This window comes from Triticum urartu, chromosome 5A (assembly GCF_056163025.1).
Source record: "Triticum urartu cultivar PI428250 chromosome 5A, HENAU_Tu73, whole genome shotgun sequence".
Lineage (NCBI taxonomy): Eukaryota > Viridiplantae > Streptophyta > Magnoliopsida > Poales > Poaceae > Triticum > Triticum urartu.
Genome location: NC_141877.1, coordinates 450,186,973 through 450,199,689, shown reverse-complemented (window position 1 = coordinate 450,199,689; position 12,717 = coordinate 450,186,973).

The window sequence follows — 12,717 nt, the reverse complement described above, 5'->3', positions numbered from 1 at the left end:
TCGCTACGGATTACGACCAGATTGGGCCTAAAACCAATCTGAGAGAGATTAACTCTCCCCAAGCCACCCATCACGTTGCCATGGTAGAGGGACAGTGCGGCGACCCTTCATCTATCTTAAGGACTCGCTACGTCCGGATTACCGATCCCTCCAAGCCGGATGTCCGCGGAGGGGAGGATATCACTCAAGACCTGAACTTAGAATCAGGCGATGGACTGGATTCATTGGACGACATCCAGGAATCCAAATTTTCGAGTTCGATAATTCCTTGGCCTCTGAGCCTCAAAAGGGGTAAGGCTTCGGATTTAATTCCACCCACCCACCCGAACATTAGCGATCTATCCAAATCAGGCAAGAGCCCAAAGAAATAGTACATCATTACTGGGCTAGATTCCTCCTGGTTATGAACAGGATAAAGGGCTGTCGCGAGGAAGACGCAATTTCATTCTTCTGCAATAATTGCACGGACAAGGGAATACTCAACGCCATAAGTCGTCGTGATATTACACGCTTCGCTGACTTAGCGTCCATAGTACGAAAGTACTGTGTGATGGAAAGCGCCCGGAAAACCGAAACAAAATTTTGGGACAATCCGGCCCTTAAGGCAAGCCCAGTCCGAAATAAAAGGGTGCATCATCGCCAGACACCCGGGTCAAACACCAAAAGGCAAAAACCCTCTACAGGGCTTGGAACCGTACTGGAAGGATGGCTTAATGGACCCTGTAAAATTCATAGTACAGAGGACGCCACACCAACTCACAGCCTTAGAGCATGTTGGATACTCCGGCAGGTGGCCAAAATTGGCGAAAACCTCCTAATTCCGGAGGCCACAGAAAGCCACCCCAGAGACACCAATACGGTATTAATAGTCTTCGAGACCTTCGCATCAAATAATATGCGAAAAAGGACACTCCGCAGCCCTGCCGAAGTCTACCAAGTAGCAACAATAAACCCATGGAGTGACACGGCCATCACCTTTAACACCAATGATGAACCTAAATTCCGAACAGCCCGAGCACCAGCTGCATTGGTCCTCAGTCCAATAGTGGACGACTTTCGTCTTACCAAGGTACTCATGGACGGCGGCAGCGGATTGAACCTCATTTATGAGGAAACTCTTCAAAAAATGGATATAGACTGGAACCGCATCATGCGAAGCAGCACAACCTTTAGAGGAATAATCCCCAGTCGGGAAGCGTGCTGTACAGGAAAAATCACACTAGATGTGGTGTTCGGCACGCCGGACAATTACAGGTCCGAAGAGGTCATGTTCCATGTGGCCCCATTTAGCAGCGGTTATCACGCTTTGCTAGGGCAGGAAGCATTCACAATCTTCCAAACAATACCCCATTACGGGTACATGAAGCTCAAGATGCCCGGGCCTAACGGGATCATCACTCTCGCTAGTGATCCGGACATAGCACTCCGCGTCGAAAACAAGACAGCCGCACTGGCCCTCGAGGCACTATCCGAAGCCCTAGCGGCTGAGGAGCTGACTGTGCTACGCTCTATGGTGAATAGGGACGATGTGGTACTCGACAAAAGATCCAAATCCACCTCCTTTAAACCAGCGGACGAAATAGTCAAATTCCAAGTCCATCCAACGGACCCCAATAAAACAGCTTCCATCGGGGCATAGTTAAACCCTGATGTCGACGCCGCATTGCGAGAGTTCCTACGAGAGAACTGGGACATTTTCGCCTGGCACCCTTCAGACATGCCAGGAATCCCACGCAGGCTGGCCGAGCACAGCTTAAATATCCAAACAGGATTCAAACCTGTCAAACAGGCTCTCCGGCGTTTTTCCGAACCTAAGAGACAGGCTATGGGAGAGGAGCTAGCAAAGCTATTAGAGGCCGGATTCATCAGAGATATAAAACATCCGGACTGGCTAGCAAACGTGGTGATGGTACCAAAGGACAAATCCTGGCGCCTGTGTGTTGATTTTAAAGACCTTAACAAGGCTTGCCCAAAGGATCCCTTCCCCCTCCCCCGCATCGATCAAATTATCGATGCGACCGCAGGACACGATTCGTTGTGTTTCCTCGACGCATATTCTGGCTACCATCAAATCAAGATGGCAGAACCAGACCAAGCCGCAACAGCATTTATCACACCATACAGGCCATTCTGCTTCAACACGATGCCCTTCGGGCTCAAAAACGCCAGCGCAACATATCAGCGCATGATTCAGACATGTTTGGCAAGCCAGATCGGTAAAACAGTGGAGGCATACGTAGATGATGTGGTCGTCAAAACAAGACATGTTGAATCTCTAGTAGACGACTTGAGGCTCACATTTGATAATATCCGAACATACGACATCAAGCTCAATCCGGAAAAATGCGTTTTCGGCGTTCCAGCCGGAAAGCTCTTGGGCTTCACTGTATCCAGCAGAGGAATTGAAGCGAATCCAGCAAAGATCCGAGCTCTGTCGCAACTGGATATCCCAAAGGACCTCAAACAAATACAAAAGTTAACCGGATGTGTGGCGGCTCTAAGCCGCTTTATCTCCCGCTTGGGAGAAAAGGCCCTTCCCCTTTACCGCCTCCTTCGGCGCACCAAACACTTCAAATGGACGGACGCAGCCACGGCCGGACTCGACGAAATAAAAGCCATACTAGCAACAAACCCAGTCCTGGCCGTGCCAAACACCGGCGAACCAATGCTATTGTACATCGCAGCAACACATCACGTTGTAAGCGTAGTGCTCGTCGTCGAACGAGAAGTGGACGGACACAAATTCCCCCTTCAAAGGCCGGTCTATTACGTGTCCACTGTCCTCACTCCCTGCAAATCACGGTACCTGCATTATCAAAAGATTGCGTACACGGTATTCATGGCATCTCGGAAGCTACGACACTACTTTCAAGAGTGTTCAATAACAGTAGCCTCGGAAGTACCACTTAAACGACATTATAAACAACCATGACGCAACAGGCCAGATTGCGAAATGGGCCATCGAGCTCCTCCCGTTCGACATAACTTATAAGCCACGATGAGCCATCAAGTCACAAGTTTTGGCTGACTTCGTCGCAGAATGGACGGAGGCCGAACTCCCTAGAGAGTACGGCACATATTAAAATTGGATATTGCATTTCGATGGATCCAAAATGTTGGCTAGACTAGGGGCTGGTGTCGTTTTGACGTCCCCCACAGGAGACACAGTTCAAAATGTACTACAGATTCTATACACGAACTCCAACAATGCAGCTGAATATGAGGCCCTTCTACATGGTCTCCGGATGGCAGTATCCATGGGCATCCAACGCCTAGAGGTGCACGGGGACTCGAACCTTGCAATCTCCCAAATAAATGGAGACTTCGATGCCAAGGATCCGAAAATGGCAGCTTACCGCAACGCCGTCCTAAAAATGTCAGCTCGGTTCGAGGGACTTGAATTTCACCATATAGCCCGGGAAAATAATCAGGCGGCAGATATCCTGGCACGCATCGGCGCAAAATGCGATGTAGTCCCCCCCAACATCTTCTTGGAAAGGCTTTTCAAGCCATCCGTGGCATGGGAAGGGGAGCCGAACAATAACAGCCCGGACCCAACCGCACTACCCGACACTGAACATTCTGACACAATCGGAGGCTTTGCCATTGAAATAACACCTTCAGCCCACGTAATAATGGCCCTCATCGCCCCATGGACAGAACCATTCCTCGCCTACCTTACTAGGCAGGAACTCCCCGAGGACCAAAATGAGGCACGCTGCATAGTGCGGCGATCCAAAGCCTACAGAGTCCACGAGGGAGAGCATTATAAGAAAAGCACTACCGGAGTCCTTCAAAGGTGCATCTCCGAAGAGGAGGGGCGGAATCTCCTGGCTGAAATCCATGCCGGACTCGGTGGTCATCACAGTGCAGCCCGGTCCCTTGTAAGCAAGGCCTTCCGTACAGGCTTTTATTGGCCGACGGCCCGGGCAGACGCTCAGGACTTAGTCCAACGATGCACCAGCTGCCAGCTCTTTGCAAACGAAAGCCATATGCCACCCACCTCCCTCCAAACTATCCCCATCACTTGGCCCTTTGCGGTCTGGGGGCTTGATATGGTTGGACCCCTTAAAGGCGGAACCCCCAAGCACAAATACATACTGGTCATGGTGGATAAGTTCACCAAATGGATAGAAGCCAAGCCTGTTAAGACGGCCGAATCCGAACCTGTGATAGACTTCATATCCGGGGTTGTACACCGTTACGGCGTCCCCCATAGCATCATCACTGGTAATGGCACGAACTTTATGTCCGACGAGGTGAAACTCAGGTGCAAAAACATGGGCATAAAGCTCGATTATGCTTCCGTCTATCACCCACAAACTAACGGCCAGGTCGAACGTGCAAATGGTCTTATCATGAGTGGCATCAAACCCAGACTAGTGCGGTCCCTCAAGGAATCTAACACGCACTGGGTAGAGGAGCTCGACTCCGTACTCTGGGGGCTGCGGACCACGCCGAATCGCACCACCGGATACACACCATTCTTCATGGTGTACGGCGCAGAGGCAGTTCTGCCTTGCGACATAATTCATGACTCACCTCGAGTGCGCATGTACGAGGAAAGAGAAGCCGAGCTCGATCGGCAGGACAGTTTGGACACATTAGAGGAGGAGCGTGACGTGGCAAAAGCCCATTCCGCATTCTATCAACAACAAGCTCGAAGATACCAAAGCAGAGAAGTACGGGCCAAAAATTACAATGTTGGCGAATTAGTTCTACGTCTGCCGGACAAGAAAAAGGACAAACTCAAGCCCAAGTGGGAAGGTCCCTTCATAATTGACCAAGTCCTGACTGGTGGAGCGTACCGCCTGCGAAACGCATCGGATAACCGACTCGAGCCGAACCCATGGAACGCAGCCCGTCTCCGAAGATTCTATGCCTAGCACCGGATCCTATGTTCGTCTCCTTACTCTGTCCATTTTTTATATACTGTCCGTCTTACATTTCTCTCCTTCTCCCTTTTTCTCTCTCTTATAACCTTTAAAGGCTCACAAATTGACGCGCTATCCGCGCTTAGTAAACCTGGGGGCTTCTTTAAACAGAAGCTTATTTATACGGGCTTCGTGCCTAACACATGTGTCAAACTTCCGCATGTACCTTTTATTCACCATTATATGCATCGATATGACTTAAGTTTTGGCCAAGCTGGGTTGCCTGGCTCCTGTGCTTACCCCTACGTTCCTGATTATTCAGCTAGGTGGTAAAGGGAGCACCTCTGCGATTGTTACTGCCGGATCAGCCGGACGTGTACCTCAGACTGGGTGAAGCCGAAAGCTAGCGTTCTTAAGAGAATATTCGGTCGGTGAACTAAAGATGATCTTTTTCTTTATCTATGTGCCCCCAGGCATTTTTCCTGCGTTTCTTTTCGCAGCATGGACATGCACTTTAGGGCATGCCCCCCAGGGAAAGGAACCCCTAACAGAACTATTCTCCCTAGAAGATGTTTCTTACTAACCATGTAATATAACATAACTAGTCGGGCACTTGTCTGTTCACGCACTAATGACCCCTACACCTGGTCTCCACGCATTCCCCGGTTCCTATATAACCGCATGGGAATTCGGACACACTCCGGACCGTCAGGCCCCGAGGTTGAAGCAAAAAGGTCAGCCATGACAAATGATCTACAATCCGGCTAGAAGGCATTATAAATGTCAATTCGATTACATAGTCATTTTGACTGATTGTATTCCTCTTCAATACCATCTAACAGGCTGTCTAATTTACAGTCATGCTGGGAGTACTTTGCGGCCAACTCTACTTGGCTGTACACTAAGCTTACAGGGATCTCCTTCCCATCGGGCCCTATAGGACCGACCTCGGCCATGTGGTTGGGGTCAGCCTTTGAGTACCGCGTCTTCACCATGGCCCAGGCCTCCCTAGCGCCTTGACGGCAGGCTGATATCTTCCACAATTGGAAGCGCTACCGTGCTCCCTTTAGCTTCTCCGCAAGCTCTCCAATACCTTCGGGCATGGAGACGGATGGCCACAGGGCCTGGGCGACGCCTTGCATCGCTTGCCGAACTCGATCGAGCAGTTGCGAGAGCTCGGGAAGAAGGTCACCCATAGAACCGGGCATCTCCTCCGCCGGACGACCTGTTAACACACCTATAGACATTGCTCTGCCAGTCGACTTCCCCGCCGAACTTTCTTTCAAATGGTTCGTTCAAGCACTTACTAAATATGCCGCGCCAAAGCCGCTGATTCTCCTTCACGGAGTCTGATAGCTGGGCACGAACATCTTTCAGCTCGACGCCCAGTCGGGTGTTGGCATCTTGGAGAACGTTCTTCTCCCCCATCACCTTTAATAGCACCCTCTCACCAGCCTTTAGCTGGCGTAGGAGATGTTGCTTTTCCGGATTCAATCCGGCGCCACCTGCAATTTTATTTGTCAGATTCGCACCAAATCCGTGCTTCGCAAAATACTTATCTTTCAAAATGTATATTACCAGAGGGGGCCTCCTTAGGCTCCCCTGCTGCGGCTTGTGCGGCCTCTAGTTGGGCTTTGCACTCTTCCAGCTCCTGGGACAGTAGGAAATTCTTTTCTGTAAGAACCTGCATATCAAATGATCCTTAAACCAGTTATTCTAACTGTTTCAAGTCTCGGGGGCTACTGCTACATATACATTTACCAAAATTTTCTTACCCGTATGTCTTTTACATATTGCTCTGTGGCTCTAGCTAGACCATTTTGAGCGGCACGGAGGTGCGCATCTCCCGAATTGAAGGCATCTAATGCCTCTTGGGAGAAGCAAGCGTCGCGAAGAATTGTTCGGCGACGCCTATGGTTCATGGAACTTTCCACCTCAGAGTTGGTGGCAGACAACCCGTCCGCATCCTCCGTCGGAGGAACGTCCGGCACGCGCCTTGCATTCGCCTTCACCCCCGGACCAGGCTTTGGAGGCTGGCTAGTGGAGGCGCGATTGGCAGCCTCTCCGGATATAGTCCGGCGAGGTCTCTTTGTCCTGAAGAGGGCGCGAGTGTCAAATGTGCCTCGAAGGTATAACAACTGGGATAGAGGGGCGTGCCATACCTTTGGGTTGATGCCTCGGTCCGGACTGCACCTCTTTTCTGCCCACGGGGCTCTGCGGCCCCTCATTGGCTTGTCGCCGTAGGTTCGGCATTCTGCCTCAACAACCTCCCCTGCAAAGTTCGGTTGCAATCAGGAAATTGAACACGCATGGACGGACCCCTATCCAGGGTACTGGGACTTCGATCTCAGGCACCTAGGGCGTCGGGATTAGCCGTGGGTAATCGGCCATAATGGCCACCAAGGTGTTGTCCTCGCTCAATTGATGGAACACTCCATCAATCAGTTCCACAGATATGTCCGGATCCTCTTGAGAGGCCGGGTCGAGAGACCGTCCTGGGTCCTCGGGTTGTGGAGGCGGGCTGCTTATTTCCTTAACAGCCCGGCGCAGTTCCTGTGTTGAGGTCATCAGACTAAGTATTTAACAATGGGAACACTGAACGGATGAGCAAGTAGATGCGACCACTTACCCAGCTTGGGGATTGTGCATAGATAATCCACCCTGTGGGTTGACGCGGAGAAATTCCTCCTCTTCTCCCTTGTACAAAGTGGACAAGATCTTTAATAGAGTGGCAACTGAATCTGGCCCTTTACGGCCATAGTAGGTTGTGTCATCCTCCCCGTTGAAATCCCACATGGGGTGGCTTCTATACTGAAGCGGCTGCACCCCCCACATAATGCATTCGGCCATAACTCCGATCATGGTTAGTCCGGAATGGGCCAACAATCTTATTCGGCCCATCAGGTAAACGATGTTCCTGTCACTTTCCCTTTGAGGGCTCCGTGGACGCCAGCTTAGGCGCTTCTTTAAGGGAGCACTATCGAATTCTGGGAGGCTGATCCGGACAGGATCCAGCAGCGGGACGTCTTCTATATAGAACCATTCTGAGGGCCAATTTTCGGATGCCTTCTTTGGAGTTCCGGACAGATATCCGGTCCCGGCGATGCGCCATACTTCGGCTCCACCCACTTGATATATTGACCCTTTCTTGGAATGGGGCACGAGGCAAAACCGCTCCTTCCACAGTCCAAAATGAGCTTCAATACCCAAGAACAGCTCACAAAGGGCTACAAAGCCCGCGATATGCAATACTGAGGCAGCCGTGAGATGATGTAGCTGGAGGCCGTAGAACTCCAGTAGGCCCCGGAGAAATGGGTGGATGGGAAATCCGAGCCCCCTTATTAAGTATGGGACAAGGCACACCCGCTCTCCTTTGGATGGATTAGGAGCATTCTCTGCTTGCTCTCCGCCGTTGTAGACGGCAAGACCAGCTCGAACCGGGACAATATAGGCCGGGGGGAGAAATCCCTTGGTCTGGAGCATCACTAGCTCGCTATGCGGAGTGGAACATCTCTCCCAATATCCAGGCTTAGGGCTGGAAGGGCGAGCGGAGGAGTTTCAGCGGCTGGCCATGGTGGAATGGACCTTTGTCGGATGCGCTCTGATGAACACTCGTGGAGGGGAGAAGGTGCGGATTGGATCTAAATCCTCGTCCCCTTAAATAGGGCAGCTCATTTACGCGGCTAGGGGTGTGAACGAAAAAACACTCAGACTTTTCATATTCGTTTGACACATGGGAAACGGCCATTATTGGGCGTGGAAGCTAAGGAGCACAACATCTACAAGAAACCGGACTTTATTCAAACAGGTACACGGAATTTGGAGGAGAACCCGCCTTGCAATGCCGAAGACAATCTGCGTGCCGGACTTATCGTCATTGAAGCCCGGTTCGGGGGCTACTGAGGGAGTCCTGGTTTAGGGGGTGTTCGGATAGCCGAACTACACCATCAAGCCGGACTCCTGGACTATGAAGATACAAGATTGAAGACTCCGTCCCGTGTTCGGAAGGGACTTTCCTTGGCGTGGAAGGCAAGCTTGGCGATACGGATGTTCAAATCTCCTACCATTGTAACCGACTCTATGTAACCCTAACCCTCTCCGGTGTCTATATAAACCGGAGGGTTTTAGTCCGTAGGACAACATACACATCAACAATCATACCATAGGCTTCTAGGGTTTAGCCTCTCTGATCTCGTGGTAGATCTACTCTTGTACTACCCATATCATCAATATTAATCAAGCAGGACGTAGGGTTTTACCTCCATCGAGAGGGCCCGAACCTGGGTAAAACTTCGTGTCCCTTGCCTCCTGTTACCATCCGGCCTAGACGCACAGTTCGGGACCCCCTACTCGAGATCCGCCGGTTTTGACACCAACATGCCCTGTAATAGGCTAGCTTAAACACTTATCTGTTATGCCATCAAGCATGTTTATTTTGCTTGATACTGATAACTCGCCATGCCCTTGTGATCTATTATATGCATAGTCCATTGCGACTTTATTTAATTTGTTCCTGCATATAAGAACTTGAAAGTGTCCTAGTGGTTTACCACTGGACGGGTCATGATGCCCAAAATATATGCATAGCTTGGAGGTATAACCAAGACTATAATAATCAAATATAAAATAGATGATACCTGTTATATATCTCGTTGGCTGACCAACTGTTGTTATAATAAGGGTGATAACACCAATCTGGAGTATTGATGACTCCTTTCATCCTTGCCAGTTCATATCAAAACCGTACCGGGTTATGATAAACACTGGTTTGTTCATATAATTCTGGTGACTTCTAGCCAAAACTAGATCGGATCAAATTAATGCCGGATTGTAACTGATCATGTACTAACAACTTAGCGTTGAAAGCCATGTCGGGTTGTAATAGACACCGGTTTATGAGAAAATGTTCATAAATCCTTTATCAAAAGAGGTTAAACATTGCAAAAATAACAAGAAAAATACGCAAGGCTTTTCATGGGCTGACAGGCCCTAAATCGAGGCTTTTCATGGGCTGCCAGGCCACTTAGTTAAACCATTTTTCAAAGCCTTTTAAGATGGACCTCAATCTTTAACCAATCATCGTTTTCACTTTGACAAGTTCAGGGTCTGTGAGATTGACTTGTCAAACGTTCGATGGGTCATACCAGGTTTACCTGGACGGAGTGGCTTACTTGAAGAGGCAGGATAACCCGGGGTTTTAGGTTAATACACCTGGCTTCCAAGCCTGGCTTGATAGCCTATTGCAAAGGTGCAGACTCTTTGTTCTTTGAGAAGCAAAGAGCCCCTAAGCAACATTTGAGCTGTGCTCGATGGGTGCCTATGTTTGAGTTGTGCTGGTGCAACACTCTCTTTGGCCCCACATAATTTCCTTTTTGGCTTTAAGCCTATCAAGAGGTGTAGCTATGGTGCAAATACAACCAAGCCCCCTAGTGATTTCCCTTTGGCTTTAAGCCGGTCAAGAGGTGTAGCTAAGGTTTAGACATGACCAAGCCCCCTAGTGATTTCCTTCTATATGTGTGGCTTGACAAACCGGATCAACAGAACTCCGCTTTGTAAACAGAAGCCCCCATGAAAACACATGATGTAAAACAAACAGAGACCCCGCTTTTGCTGAGGCTCCGGTTTATTATATTGACTATAATATATACGTTGTCATAAGTATGCACATAAAAAAGAGCCTATGGCTCAAGTATAGTAAGGCCGAAGATGAGCTATATTCCACGGCCGCTGGTTCTCCTCCTCTGATTTATGTGAGTCTTTGTGCTCTCGAACATCAATAAGGTAGTATGATCCATTGTGCAATTTTTTGCTGACCACAAAAGGCCCTTCCCAAGGTGGGGATAACTTGCGCATATCAGTCTGATCCTGGATGAGCTGGAGCACCGGATGGCCTTCTTGAAAAGTCCAGGTTTTAACTCGGCGGCTGTGATAACATCGCAGATCTTGTTGGTGAATCGCTGAACATGCTGCCGCAAGATCACGCTCCTCATCTAACAGGTCCAGTGAGTCCTGACGTGCGTTCTTGTTATCAGCTTCAACATAAGCCACCACACAGGGCGAGTCATGACGTATGTCACTAGGGAGAACTGCTTCTGCTTCGTAAACCATGAAGAAAGGCGTGTAACCCGTAGATCTGTTTGGTGTGGTGTTGATGCTCCATAACACAGAAGGTAACTCCTCCACCCAACAACCCGGCGTCCGCTTTAAAGGAACCATAAGCTGGGGCTTGATACCTCTCAAAATTTCTTGATTGGACCTTTCTGCCTGACCATTAGATTGGGGGTGAGCCACTGATGAAACGTCAAGCCGGATGTGCTCTCGTTGACAAAATTCCTCCATAGCACCCTTGGACAGATTAGTACCATTATCAGTGATAATGATGTGTGGAAAACCAAACCGGAATATCACCTTTTTGATGAATTGAACCGCCGTGGCTGCATCACACTTGCCACTTGGTAAACTTATCAACTGCTACCAATAGGTGAGTCTTCTTGTCCTTGGACCTCTTAAAAGGTCCAACCATATCGAGCCCCCAAGTTGCAAACAGCCAAGTTATTGGAATCATTCTTAACTCTTGGGCCGGAACATGGGCACGGCATGCAAACTTTTGACAACCATCACACCTCTTTACCAAATTCTCAGCATCAGCATGAGCCGTCAACCAATAGAAGCCGTGACGAAAAGCCTTAGCCACCAAGGATTTTGAACCGGCATGGTGACCACAATCTCCCTCATGGATCTCACGCAAGATCTCACAACCTTCTTGAGGGGAGACACAATGCTGAAATGCTCCTGTGACCCTACAATGATGTAGCTCCCCATTGACAATGGTCATTGACTTGGATCGCCGGATTATCTGTCGGGCCAAGATTTCGTCGTCTGGCAACTCGCCCCGGTTCATGTACGCCAGGTATGGGACCGTCTAATCCGGAATAACATGAAGAGCCGCCACCAATTGAGCCTCCGGGTCAGGCACATCCAAATCCTCCTACATAGGTATCTTTACTGACGGATTATACAGTACATCGAGGAAGGTATTGGGTGGCACCAGTTTACGTTGAGAGCCTGAGCGACTTAAAGCATCTTCTGCTTCATTCTTCCACCGGTCTATGTGGTCCACTTGATAACCCTTGAAGTGACCAGCCACTGCATCCACCTCTCATCTATATGCTGCCATAAGTGGATCCTTGGAATCCCAAGTGCCAGATACCTGCTGAGCCACCAGGTCCGAGTCACCAAAGCACTTAACCCGGCTTAAGTTCATTTCCTTAGCTATCCGAAGACCATGGAGGAAGGCCTCATACTCAGCTGCATTGTTAGTACAAGGGAACATTAGACAGAGAACATAACAAAACTTGTCACCTCGTGGGGAAGTTAATATGACTCCAGCCCCCGAGCCCTCCAATTGCCTGGACCCATCAAAGTGAATAGTCCAATAAGTGTTGTCTAGCTTTTCCTCTGGTACTTGCGACTCTATCCAATCATTGATGAAGTCCACAAGTTCTTGGGATTTGATTGCTGTGCAAGGTGTATATTTGAGCCCGTGAGGTCCAAGCTCAATATCCCACTTAGCAATCCGGCCAGTTGCTTCTCTGTGTTTGGATGATATCTCCTAGTGGGGCTGAACTGACCACTATGATATGATGACCTTGAAAATAATGCTTGAGCTTCCGGCTTGCCATAAAAACTCCATACACCAGTTTTCTGACAATGTGGCTATCTCTGTTTGGACTCTATAAGCACCTCGCTGATATAATAAATCGGCCGTTGAACCGGATACTGTTTCCCAGCGTCCTTGCGCTCCACAACAATAGCCAGACTAACAGCTCGGGCATTAGCAGCC